This window comes from Coturnix japonica, chromosome 36 (genome assembly GCF_054131305.1).
Source record: "Coturnix japonica strain WE chromosome 36, WE-NBRP24, whole genome shotgun sequence".
NCBI lineage: Eukaryota > Metazoa > Chordata > Aves > Galliformes > Phasianidae > Coturnix > Coturnix japonica.
This window is the reverse complement of record NC_140698.1, coordinates 3,047,501-3,060,843: the sequence shown is the minus strand read 5'-3', so window position 1 is coordinate 3,060,843 and position 13,343 is coordinate 3,047,501. Positions and strand designations below refer to the sequence as shown.

Sequence of the window (13,343 nt, the reverse complement as noted above, 5' to 3'; positions counted from 1 at the left end):
TCTTGTCGGTGGGCGGAGACATAGCAGTGATTTTGTCAATCACATCTGCTGGGATGTGACGACGTCCATCTTGCCATTTTATACCTAAGAACTGGATTTCCTGGGCAGGCCCCTTCACCTTGCTGCTCTTAATGGCAAAACCAGCTTGCAAAAGAATTTGGATTATCTGTTTTCCTTTCTGGAAAACCTCTGCTGCTGTATGGCCCCACACTACAATGTCATCAATATACTGCAAGTGCTCAGGAGCATTACCCTGTTCCAAAACAGCTTGGATCAATCCATGGCAAATTGTTGGGCTGTGCTTCCACCCCTGAGGTAAACGGTTCCAGGTATACTGAATACCTCTCCAGGTAAAAGCAAACTGTGGCCTACATTTTGCAGCCAATGGAATGGAAAAGAAGGCATTAGCAATGTCAATTGTGGCATACCACCTAGCTTCTTTTGACTCCAATTCATACTGGAGTTCTAGCATGTCTGGTACAGCAGCACTTAATGGAGGTGTGACTTCATTCAGGCCACGGTAATCTACCGTCAGCCTCCATTCCCCACTGGTTTTACGCACTGGCCATATGGGGCTGTTAAAAGGCGAGTGAGTTTTGCTAATCACTCCCTGATTTTCTAATTGGCGAATTAGCTTGTGAATGGGGAGCAATGAGTCCCTATTGGTGCGGTACTGCCGTCTGTGAACCACTTTGGTGGCAATTGGTACCTCTTGGTCTTTTACCTGGAGCAACCCCACAGCAGAAGGATCATCTGACAGACCAGGTAAAGCTGACAGCTGCTTAACACCGTTTGTGTTTACATCAGCTATCCCAAAGGCCCATCGATACCCCTTGGGATCCTTAAAATATCCCATCCTAAGGCAATCGATTCCCAGTATACATGGAGCCTCTGGACCAGTCACAATAGGGTGTCTCTGCCAGTTTTTACCAGTGAGGCTTATTTCGGCCTCCAACATAGTCAGTTCTTGGGAACCCCCAGTCACTCCATGGATCTATATTGGTTGTGTCCCTTGGTGACTTGAGGGCATTAGGGTGCATTGTGCACCAGTGTCCACCAAGGCTTTATATTTCTGTGGTTGAGATGTGCCAGGCCACTTAATCCACACAGTCCAATCAATATACTCTATTGTCCCTTTCCCTCCCCTGGCTGGGGGCAGCGCCCCTCTATTGTTTACCTCGGTGGCTTGCAGCAACTGGAACTCTCCCCTTCTTGGAAGAGTTCACCTTGGTAGTTGTTTCAGCTTGTAATTCTTTCACTCGTGCCTGAAGTGCAGGATGAATTACACCACTTCTTCATGTCCTCCCCATGACTACAGAGGAAAAGCAACAAGGCAAGACGTGTAGTCTCATCGTTGATTCGAGGTGACTTATCATCGTCATTTGCTTGAATACGAGGACGTCTCTTTTTTATGGTTGAGATTTTCGATTATACAGGTCGAGAGGAACTCATGTTGTTTAGCTTCCTCAATAGGTAATTGTGGAAATCCTGGTTTCCATCATCTTGTACCACCGTGGATTCATCTACATCAGGTACATTAGCCAATTTGTCAATAATATCATTTTGTGTTCCCTCCACTTCGTTTAACCTTTCCACAATTTTGACAATGGCTGAAGTATACAGATTAACTTCTGTAGCGCTTATAAATAATTCAAGTTCCTGAAGCCTGCCAATTAGTTCATTCACAAAGGGTTTCCTGTCCCCTTTGCCATATACTAATGCAAGTGCACTGGCATGCTTTTCTGGAGCTGCTTTTGTAAAGTCACGCCACATTTGTCGTGGAACGCGGACTGCTTCAGGATCATGTAATTGGTCTGGATCATTACGATTGAACTCGCGGCTGTATAGCATTTCCACCAGAGCATTTTCTCTCAAAAATTGGATACCTTTTTCAATATCAGTCCATTTCTTTCTCTCAGGCTCCAAGTCCCGTTTAAAGGGGAATCTATCTCTTACCGCTATCAACATCCGCTTCCAGAGGGTGTAGGACCGATTTTGGCATGTGCCAATACCTCTGTCCACACGAGAGTCCCTGGAAATGCTACCCAGTTGGCGAGCTTCACTGCCATCGAGCCACGCACTGTTGGCACCATTGTCCCAGCAGCGAAGTAACCAAGTGACCATATGTTCTTTTGGCTGACGTGTATAATCCTTTCTTAGATCTCGAATTTCACTCAGTTTAAAAGATCGATCAATAATGGTCGTTATACTTTGCTCACCTTTTGCTCTATCAAGAGTCCCAGGTGTTGATGGTGGCAACTGTGTTGATGAGGCTGCCCCATCTATAAGTTTGGACTTGAGAAATTCTCGTAAAGAAAAACTAGCTTTTGGCTCCTCTTCTGACTCTGACCCTGACCCTGATGCTTGTGTTATTTCCTCCAGGTAACCCTCCTTCTTTTTCCTCTCTCCTAACTTTCTCTGCTCCTCTAACTTCTTCTGCTCCTCTATCATCTTCTGCTCCTCTATCATCTTCTTATACCCCTCTAACATCCTCTGCTCCTCCAACTTCTTCTGGTCTTCTGACTCCCCCTGCTCCCCTGAGTCCCCTGAGTCTCCTGAGTCCTGCTCTCCTAACTCCCTCCGCTTTTCTAACTCCTTCTGCATTTTCTCTAACTGAGTTGAAACTTGTTTTGTCTTTTGCCCTCTTACAGGGGCAACCAACATTGTATCTGGTGTCCCAGATGGTTGGTCCAATTGGACTACATGCGCCCCCAGTGGCTGGCCAAATTGGACTACATGTGCCCCTGGTAGTTGGTTAAATACATTCAACTCACCCCAGAGGGCACATAGCTGGTCTCGGAGAGCGTTCCGCTCAAACTGGACGGCACCAAGCTCAGTCTGGAGGCTGTTGTAGTTGGACTGGAGAGTGTTGTACCCGAACCGGAGGACATTATGCTCGGCCTGGAGGGCATTGTGCTCAGTCTGGAGAGTGTTGTACCCGGTTCGGAGGGCATTGTGCTCAGTCTGGAGAGTGTTGAGCTCAGTCCGGAGGGCATTGTGCTCGGTCTGAAGAGCATTATGCTCGGACTGGAGGGCATTATGCTCGGACTGAAGAGTGTTGTGCTCGGTCTGGAGGGTGTCACAATTGGCTTGAAGGGCATCGTGCTTAGGCTGGAGGGTGCCGCACTCAGACTGGAGGGCGTCATACTTGGACTGGAGAGTGTTGTACCCGGACCGGAGAGCGTTGTGCTCAGTCTGGAGAGTATTGTGCTCTGTCCGGAGGGCATTGTGCTCAGTCTGAAGAGCGTTATGCTCGGACCGGAGGGCGTTATGCACAGACTGAAGAGTGTTGTGCTCGGACTGGAGGGTGTCGCAGTTGGGTTGGAAGGCATCGTGCTTGGCATGGAGGGTGCCGCACTCAGACTGGATGGCGTCATACTTGGACTGGAGAGTGTCGTGCTCGGACCGGAGGGCGCTGTGCTCGGACTGGAGAGTGTTGAGTTGGGATTGCAGGGAGCTTTTCTCATCCCAAAGTTTTTCTGCGTCAGCTCTAAGATTCTCTTTCTCGTACCAGATTGAGTCTCGTTGGTACAGGAGATCTTTTCTCTCAGCTTCAAAAACTTTTTCTCTCTCTACCTTCTCATCCCAAAGTTTTTCTGCGTCAGCTCTAAGACTCTCCTTCTCGTACCAGATTGAGTCTCGTTGGTACAGGAGATCTTTTCTCTCAGCTTCAAAAGCTTTTTCTCTCTCTACCTTCTCAGTCCAAAGTTTTTCTGCCTCAGCTCTAAGACTCTCCTTCTCGGCCCTGAGACTCTCTCTCTCAGCTTCAAAAACTTCCCTCTCAGGAATGGTATTGAATAATGCCCGATAAGCATTAGCTAGGCCCAAAATCATTTGTGCCTCCTGAGATCTGCCTGAGCCACAACATTCCTGCCTCAAATATGCAATCAAACTCTCAGGATTCTTCAAGTGTTCAGGAGTGAAGCTCCATAACACTGAAGATGTCTGTCCTTTGAGAATCTCTTCAAAGCCTCTCCACACTCCCTGCCACTCAGTATTCTCTGGTTCTAGGGAAGACTTCCTCCGGATGTTATCAATCCAGATACTGAGTGAGATTATTACAATAATCAACAGTAAGATCAGGGAGATTAAGAGTGTGGCCCACTGATCATTCAAAAACTGCATAAAGGATTCATAGAAAGAAAGAGGAGCACGCTTAAAAATCACCATTTCTGTATAATTAGTTGCATTAGTTGCTCCCTCTGGAGCTGTATACAGATACGAAGTGAGCATTGCTAACCATGCTTTCAATCCATTATACAATTGTATAGCTCCATAAGAAAAAGTGGCCAGCTTAAACATGACCCAATATGTTCGGAGCGTCTCAAAAAAGGAACCAATGGCACACAGTCCCTGGTAAAACAAATTTAGTAGAGAAAACATTTTTATTTCCTCCAATAGAGAGAAAAAAAGTAAAAGAAAACAAAGCTCAGCAGTATTTATAAAATATACCGGAGTATTGGCAGTCCGCCTGGACTTTCAAGGTCAAGCTCGCAGGTGCAGAATCGCAAACCTAAGATAGCTCCTTAACAGGGAAAAAACTCGTAGCTCTGTTAAAAGCTAAAAGAGCAACAGAAGAAAACACAGAAAAACAGCAACTCAATATGCCCGCATCCTCCACCAAAATCTGTCACGGTTTGAACTAAAAATCCACCTGCGTCCGTGACAGGGGCCGTGGGCCCCAGAGGGGCCCTACGCCAAAAGGAAAAAGTTAATTAGGAAAAGAAAACAGCGGCAACGATCTAAGGAGGCACACTTATTTACTAAATACTATATCTAAATACAGGATAACACAATAGAATACAATATAATTGAAAATTGAGCTAAGGAATCAAGCAAAATAGGAGAGAGAATGAGTCCCGTAACCGAGAGGCCTACTGTGAATCTGGGCGAACGGCTGAAGGCTCCCACACACTGCCCTGAACGCCAGAACTTGAAAGACGTCAGTCTGTTCTGCGACAGAGTTAATATATGTCATGGTTTTGTAGTGTTGTAATTTTGCTATCAGTATTCCACATCATAACATCATGTAAAGTATGGATACTTCTATTGAATGTGCAGTCCACAGAAGAAAACTACATATCACAGAGGACTTAGCAGAGGATGGTTCCCTGAAACCATGACACCTGACCAGGAATCGAACCCAGGCCTCCAGGGTGAGAGCACCGAATCCTAACCACTAGACCAACTGGGATATCGCTTCGGCAGCACATATACTAAAATTGGAACAATACAGAGAAGATTAGCATGGCCCCTGCGCAAGGATGACACGCAAATTTGTGAAGCGTTCCATATTTTTCTTCTGTGGACTGCACATTCAAAAGAAGTATCCATACTTTACATGATGTTATGATGTGGAATACTGATAGCAAAATTACAACATTATTAAACCATGACAATCTGACCCACAGCAGCTCCTGCCCCATAGACCTGATTCACATGCGCCCCACAGCAACTCCTGCCCCATAGATCTGACCCATATCTGCCCCAAAGCATCTCCTGCCCCATAGATCTTTCCCACATCAGCCCCACAGCAGATCCTGCCCCATAGATCTGACCCACATCTGTCGCACAGCAGCTCCTGCCCCATAGATCAGACCAACATCAGCCCCACAGCAGCTCCTGCCCCATAGATCTGACCCACATCATATGTAAAGCAGCTGCTGCCCAATAGATATGACCCACAGCAGCTTCAGCCCCATTGATCTGACCCACATCAGCCCCACAGCAGCTCCTGCCCCATAGATCTGACGTACATCATCTCCACTGCAGCTCCTGACCCATAGATCTGACCATATCTGCCCCACTGCTGCTCCTCCCCATAGATCTGACCCAAATCTGCCCCACAGCAGATCCTGCCAAATAGATCTTAACCACAGCAGCTCCTGCCCCATAGATCTGACCCACATCAGCCCCACAGCAGCTCCTACACCATAGATCTGACCCACATCTGCCACACAGCATCTCCTACCCCATAGATCTTACCCACTTCTGCCCCACAGCAGCTCCTGCCCCATAGCTCTGACCCACATCTGCACCACCGCAGCTCCTCCCCATAGATCTAACACCCACATCATCCCCTCTGCAGCTCCTGCCCCATAGATCTGACCCACATCTGCACCACAGCAGCTCCTCCCCATAGATCTAACACCCATCAGCCTCACAGCAGCTCCTGCCCCATAGATATGCCCTACATCAGCCCCACATCAGCTCCTGCAACATAGATCTGACCCACATCTGCAACACAGCAGCTCCTGCTCCATAAATCTGACCAACATCAGGCCCACATTTGTTCCTGCCCCATAGATCTGACCCACAGCAGCTCCTGCCCCATAGATCTGACCCACATGTGCCACACAGCAGCTCCTGCCCCGTAGATCTGCCTCACTTGCGCCCCACAGCAGCTTTCGCCCAATAGATCTGAACCACATTCGCCACACAGCAGCCCCTGCCGCATAGATGTGACCCACATCAGCTCCACAGCAGCTCCTGCCCCATAGATCGGACCCAAATCTGCTCCACTGCTGCTCCTGCCCCATATATCAGACCCACAGCAGCTCTTCCCCATAGATCTGACCAACATGTTCGCCACAGCAGCTCCTGCCCCATAGACCTGACCCACATGTGCCCACAGCAGCTCCTGCCCCATAGACCTGTCCCACATGTTCCCCACAGCAGCTCCTGCCCCATAGATCTGACCCACAGCATCTCCTGCCACATAGATCTGACCCAAATCAGCCCCACAGCATCTCCTGCCCCGTAGATCTGACCCACATGTGCCCCACAGCAGCTCCAAACTCATAGATCTGACCCACATCAGTCCAACAGCAGATTTTGCACCATAGATATGTCCCTCATCTGCCCCACAGCAACTCCTGCCCCATAGATCTGACCTACATCATCCCCTCTGCAGCTCCTGCCCCATAGGTCTGACCCACATGTGCCCCACAGCAGCTCCTGCCATATAGATCTAACCACCATCAGCCCCAAAGCAGCTCCTGCCCCATAGATCTGACCCACATCAGCCACACAGCAGCTACTGCCTTATAGATATGACCCAAGTCAGCCCCACAGCAGCTACTGCCTTATAGATATGACCCCCATCAGCCCCACAGCAGCTTCTACCCCATAGATCTGACCCACATATGCTCCACTGCAGCTCCAGTCCCGTAGATCTGACCCACAGCAGCCCATGCCCCATAGATCTGACCCTCATCAGCCACACAGCAGCTCCTGACCCATACATCTGACCCAAATCTGCCCCACACCATCTCCTGCCCCATAGATCTAACTCACATGTGCCCCACAGCAGCTCCTGCCCTATAGATCTGATTCAAATCTGCCCCACAGCAGCTCCTGCTCCATAGATCTGACCCACATGTGCCCCAGAGCAGCTCTGCCCCATTGATTTGACCCACATCAGCCCCACAGGAGATCCTGCCCCATAGATCTGACCCACATCAGCCCCACTGCAGCTCCTGCCCTATAGATCTGACCAACATCAGCCCCACATCAGCTCCTGCCCCATAGATCTGACCCTCATCAGCCCCATAGCATCTCCCGCTCCATAGATCTTAACCGTATCAGCCCCACAGCAGCTCCTGCCACATAGATCTGACCCACATCTGCACCACAGCAGCTCTTGCCCCATAGATCCGACCCACATCTGCCCCACAGCAGCTCCTGACCCATAGATCTGACCCACATCAACCCCACAGAAGCTCCTGCCCCATAGATCTGAACCACATCTGCGCCACAGCAGCTCCTGCCCCATAGATATGACGTACATTATCTCCACTGCAGCTACTGCCCCATAGATCTGAACCACATCAGCCCCACAGCAGCTCCTGCCCCATTGATCTGACCCACATCAGCCCCACAGCAGCTCCTGCCCCATAGATCTGACGTACATTATCTCCACTGCAGCTACTGCCCCATAGATCTGAACCACATCTGCAACACAGCAGCTCCTGCCCCATAGATCTGATTCACATGTGCCCCACAGCAGCTCCTGCCCCATAGATCTGACCCAAATCTGCCCCACAGCTGCTCCTGCCTAATAGATCTGACACACAGCAGCTCCTGCCCCATAGATCTGATTCACATGTGCCCCACAGCAGCTCCTGCCCCATAGATCTGACCCACATGAGCCCCACAACAGCTCCTGCCCCACTGATCTGACCCACATGTGCAGCACAGCAGCTCCTGCCCATAGATCTGACCCACATCTGCTCCACAGCATCTCCTGCCCCATAGATCTGACCCCCATCTGCCCCACAGCAGCTCCTGCCTCATACATCTGACTCACAGCATCTCCTGCCCCATAGAACTGGCCCACATCAGCCACAGCAGCTCCTGACCTATAGATCTGACCCACATCTGACCCACAGCAGCTCCTGCCCCATAGATCTGACCCACATGTGCCCCAGAGCTGATCCTGCCCCATAGATCTGACCCACATCTGCCCCACAGCAGCTCCTGCCCCATAGATCTGACCCACATCTGCCCCATAGCAGCTCCTGCCCCATAGATCTGACCCACATCTGCCCCACAGCAGCTCCTGCCCCATAGATCTGACCCACATCTGCCCCACAGCAGCTCCTGCCCCATACATCTTACCCAGATCTGCCCCACAGCAGCTCCTACCCAAAGATCTGACCCACATCATCTCGACAGCAGCTCCTGCCCCATAGATCTGACCCACATGTGCCCCACAGCAGCTCCTAACACATAGATCTGACCCACATGTGCCCCAGAGCTGCTCCTGCCCCATAGATCTGAACCACAGCAGCTCCTGTCTCATAGATCTTACCCACATCAGCCCCACAGCAGATTTTGCCCCATAGTTATGTCCCACATCTGCCCAACAGCAACTCCTGCCCCATAGATCTGACCCACATGCGCCCCACAGCAGCTCCTGCCCCATCTGTCTGACCCACATGCGCCTCACAGCAGCTCCTGCCCCATAGATCTAACCACCATCAGCCCCAAAGCAGCTCCTGCCCCATAGATTTGACCCACATCAACCACACAGCAGCTCCCGCCCCATAGATCTGACCCACATGCGCCCCACAGCAGCTCCTCCACATAGATCTAACACCCATCAGCCTCACAGCAGCTCCTGCCCCATAGATATGCCCTACATCTGCCCCACATCAGCTCCTGCAACATAGATCTGACCCACATCTGCAACACAGCAGCTCCTGCTCCATAAATCTGACCAACATCAGGCCCACATTTGTTCCTGCCCCATAGATCTGACCCACAGCAGCCCCTGCCTCATAGATCTGACCCACAAGTGCCCCACAGCAGCTCCAGCCCAATTGACCTGACCCACATCTGCCCCAAAGCATCTCCTGCCCCATAGATCTTTCCTACATCAGCCCCACAGCACCTCCGGCCCAATAGATCTGACCCACATGTGCCCCACAGCAGCTCCTGCCCCATAGATCTGACCCACATCTACCCTACAGCAGCTCCTGCAAAATAGATTTTACCCACATCTGCACCACAGCAGCTTCTGCCCCATAGATCTGACCCCCATCAGACCCACAGCAGCTCCTGCCCGAAAGATCTGACACACATCATATGCAAAACAGCTGCTGCCCAATAGATCTGACCCACAGCAGCTACTGCCCCATATATCTGACCCACAAGTGCCCCACAGAAGCTCCTGCCCCATAAATCCGACCACATCTGCACCACAGCAGCTCCTGCCCCATAGATCTGACCCACATCAGCCCCACAGCAGATCTTCCCCAAAGATCTGACACACATCTGCCCCACTGCTGCTCCTACACCACAGATCTGACCTACATCATCTCCACTGCAGCTCCTGCCCCATAGATCTGACCCGCATCAGCCACACAGCAGGTCCTGCCCCATAGACCTGACACACATCAGCCCCACAGCAGCTCCTGCCCCATAGATCTGACTCACAGCATCTCCTGCCCCATAGATCTGACCCACATCAGACCCAGAGCATCTCCTGCCACATAGATCTGACCCACATTTTCCCCAAAGCAGCACCTAACCCTTGGATCTGACCCACATGTGCCCCACAGCTGCTCCTGCCCCGTAGATCTGAATCACAGCAGTTCCTGCCCCATAGATCAGACCCAAATCTTCCCTACATCAGCTCCTGCCCATAGATCTGACCCACATCAGCCCCATAGAAGCTCCTACCCCATAGATCTGACCCACATCAGCCCCACAGCAGATTTTGCCCCATAGATATGTGCCACGTCTGCCCCACAGCAGCTCCTGCGACATAGACCCTACCAACATGTGCCCCAGAGCAGCTCCTGCCCCATAGATCTGACCCACATCTGCTCCACAGCATCTCCTGCCCCATAGATCTGACCCCCATCTGCTCCACAGCAGCTCCTGCCTCATACATCTGACTCACAGCATCTCCTGCCCCATAGATCTGACCCACATCAGCCACAGCAGCTCCTGCCCCATAGATCTGACCCACATCTGACCCACAGCAGCTCCTGCCCCATAGATCTGACCCACATCTGCCACACAGCAGCCTCTGCCCCATAGATCTGACCCACATCTGCCCCACAGCAGCTCCTGTCCCATAGATCTGACCCACATCTGCCCCACAGCAGCTCCTACCCAAAGATCTGACCCACATCATCTCGACAGCAGCTCCTGCCCCCTAGATCTGACCCACATGTGCCCCACAGCCGCTTCTAACACATAGATCTGACCCACATGTGCCCCAGAGCTGATCCTGCCCCATAGATCTGAACCACAGCAGCTCCTGTCTCATAGATCTTACCCACATCAGCCCCACAGCAGATTTTGCCCCATAGATATGTCCCACATCTGCCCAACAGCAGCTCCTGCCCCATAGATCTGACCCACATCAGACCCACAGCAGCTCCTGCCCCACAGATCTGACCCACATCAGTCCCACAGCAGATTTTGCACCATAGATATGTCCCTCATCTGCCCCACAGCAGCTCATGCCCCATAGATCTTACCCAGATCTGCCCCACAGCAGCTCCTGCCCAAAGATCTGACCCACATCATCTCCACAGCAACTCCTGTCCTATAGATCTGACCTACATTATCTCCACTGCAGCTCCTGCCCCATAGGTCTGACCCACATGCGCCCCACAGCAGCTCCTGCCCCATAGATCTAACCACCATCAGCCCCAAAGCAGCTCCTGCCCCATAGATCTGACCCACATCAGCCACACAGCAGCTCCCGCCCCACAGATCTGACCCAAATCTGTCCCACAGCAGCTCCTGCCTCATAAATCTGACCCACATGTGCCCCACAGCAGCTCCTAACCCATAGTTCTGACCCACATGTGCCCTACAGCTGATCCTGCCCCATAGATCTGCACCGCAGCAGTTCCTGCCCCATAGATCTGACCCAAATCTGCCCTACAGCAGCTCCTGCCCATAGATCTGACCCACATGTGCACCAGAGCAGCTCCTGCCCCATAGATCTTACCCACATCTGCCCCACAGCATCTCCTAACCCATGGATCTGACCCACATGTGCCCCACAGCTGCTCCTGCCCCATAGATCTGAACCACAGCAGTTCCTAACCCATAGATCTGACCCAAATCTACCCTACAGCAGCTCCTGCCCATAGATGTGACCTACATGTGCACCACAGCAGCTTCTGCCCATAGATCTGACCCACATAAGCTGCACAGCAGCTCCAGCCCCATAGATCTGACGCATATCAGCCCACAGCTGCTTCTGCCGCAAAGATCTGACCCACAGCAGCTCCTGCCCCATAGATCTGACCCCCATCTGCCCCACAGCAGCTTTTGGCCCACAGATCTGACCCACATCAGTCTCACAGCAGCTCCTACCCCATAGATCTGACCCACATGTGCCCCACAGCTGCTCCACGGCACGGTTTCCCCAGCTCGGTGCGGCTCGCGAGCTTTGCGGCGCCGGCTATGCGTTTTTGCCTGCAGAGACGCCACGGGAGCGACATTTGGCTGATTCCGAGGAACGTCCGAGCCGAGCGGTGCCCGCCGGGAGCGGTTGGACCGTGCCGGCGCACTTGAGCGGGGTCCGTTCGGGCCGGAAATCCGGACTGCGGGCAGGCCGCGTGGCGAGGGAAGGTGAAAGAGCGGCGGGAAGACGGCAGCGGCGAGAGGTGGGTCAGCGGGAGGCGGCCGCGTCCCCCGCGGGGTTCGCGTTTAGCCTCTCTCCCAGCCGGCAGATGAGGTGGAACGGTACGTGGGATTTTCGGCGGGAGGAGGAGGTGGTGGTGGTGGTGGTGGTGGCGGTGGGGCTGGGTGGTGGCGAGGCGTTTTGGCGGGCTCCGGTCGCCGAGTCAAGCTGCCATTGGGCTGAGCCGTCAGGAGCACCCCGGCGGAAAAAGGAAAGAAAAGAAAAAAACCAAATGGGCCAATCGGGTCCAAACAAATAACCGAGCGAGTGACCGACCAAACAAAAAAAAAACAAAACCAAAAACAAACAAACAAATAAAAAAACACGGTCGCGGGCAGGTCGGGCGAGATGCGTCCGGGCGAGGGCCGGGGTGGGGGCAGGCGGAGGCGGGCCGCCGTCGGGTACGGGTCGGGTTCCCGCTCGTGCGGTGTGGACTGGGGGGGGGAGGGGGGGGAGAAGGTGGAAGACGGACGCGGGGCCGGGAAGATCAGGCGCCGGCTGGCAGCCAGGTCTACCCGCATACCCGCAACCCTGTCGCGGACCCCCCCACCCCTCCCCGGCCACGCAAGCGACCCCCTTCTTCGTGACAGAGGCCGTGCCCATCCAGGCCGGGCTGGGCCTACTCACGCGCGGGCGACGAGGAGAAAGAGAAGAGAAGAGAAGAGAAGAGAAGAGAAGAGAAGAGAAGAGAAGAGAAGAGAAGAGAAGAGAAGAGAAGAGAAGAGAAGAGAAGAGAAGAGAAGAGAAGAGAAGAGAAGAGAAGAGAAGAGAAGAGAAGAGAAGAGAAGAGAAGAGAAGAGAAGAGAAGAGAAGAGAAGAGAAGAGAAGAGAAGAGAAGGGAAGGGAAGAGAAGGGAAGAGAAGGGAAGAGAAGGGAAGGGAAGGGAAGGGAAGGGAAGGGAAGGGAAGGGAAGGGAAGGGAAGGGAAGGGAAGGGAAGGGAAGGGAAGGGAAGGGAAGGGAAGGGAAGCCAGAAGTCAAAGAAAAGTAGAAGAGAAGAAGGTGTGAAAAAGTACAGATAGATCGTAAAATATCACGGTAAAATAAAATAAAATAAAATAAAATAAAAGTAATAAAAAGATGGGGGTGCGGAAGAGCGATATTAATAATTGCATGAATAACTAAAGAAATAATAAGGAAATATGGGGAAAAGAAAATTTAAAAAAAAAAGAAAGAAAAAAATATTTAAAA

At 52.0% G+C, this 13,343-nt stretch overlaps 1 non-coding gene across 1 annotated transcript; it reads left to right on the top strand.

The window, feature by feature from the left end:
* Positions 1-5,196: 5,196 nt before the first annotated feature.
* LOC146755115 (U6 spliceosomal RNA) lies at positions 5,197-5,299 on the top strand. Its single transcript, XR_014938474.1, has one exon. It is a non-coding gene; the product is annotated as a U6 spliceosomal RNA (small nuclear RNA).
* Positions 5,300-13,343: the final 8,044 nt, after the last annotated feature.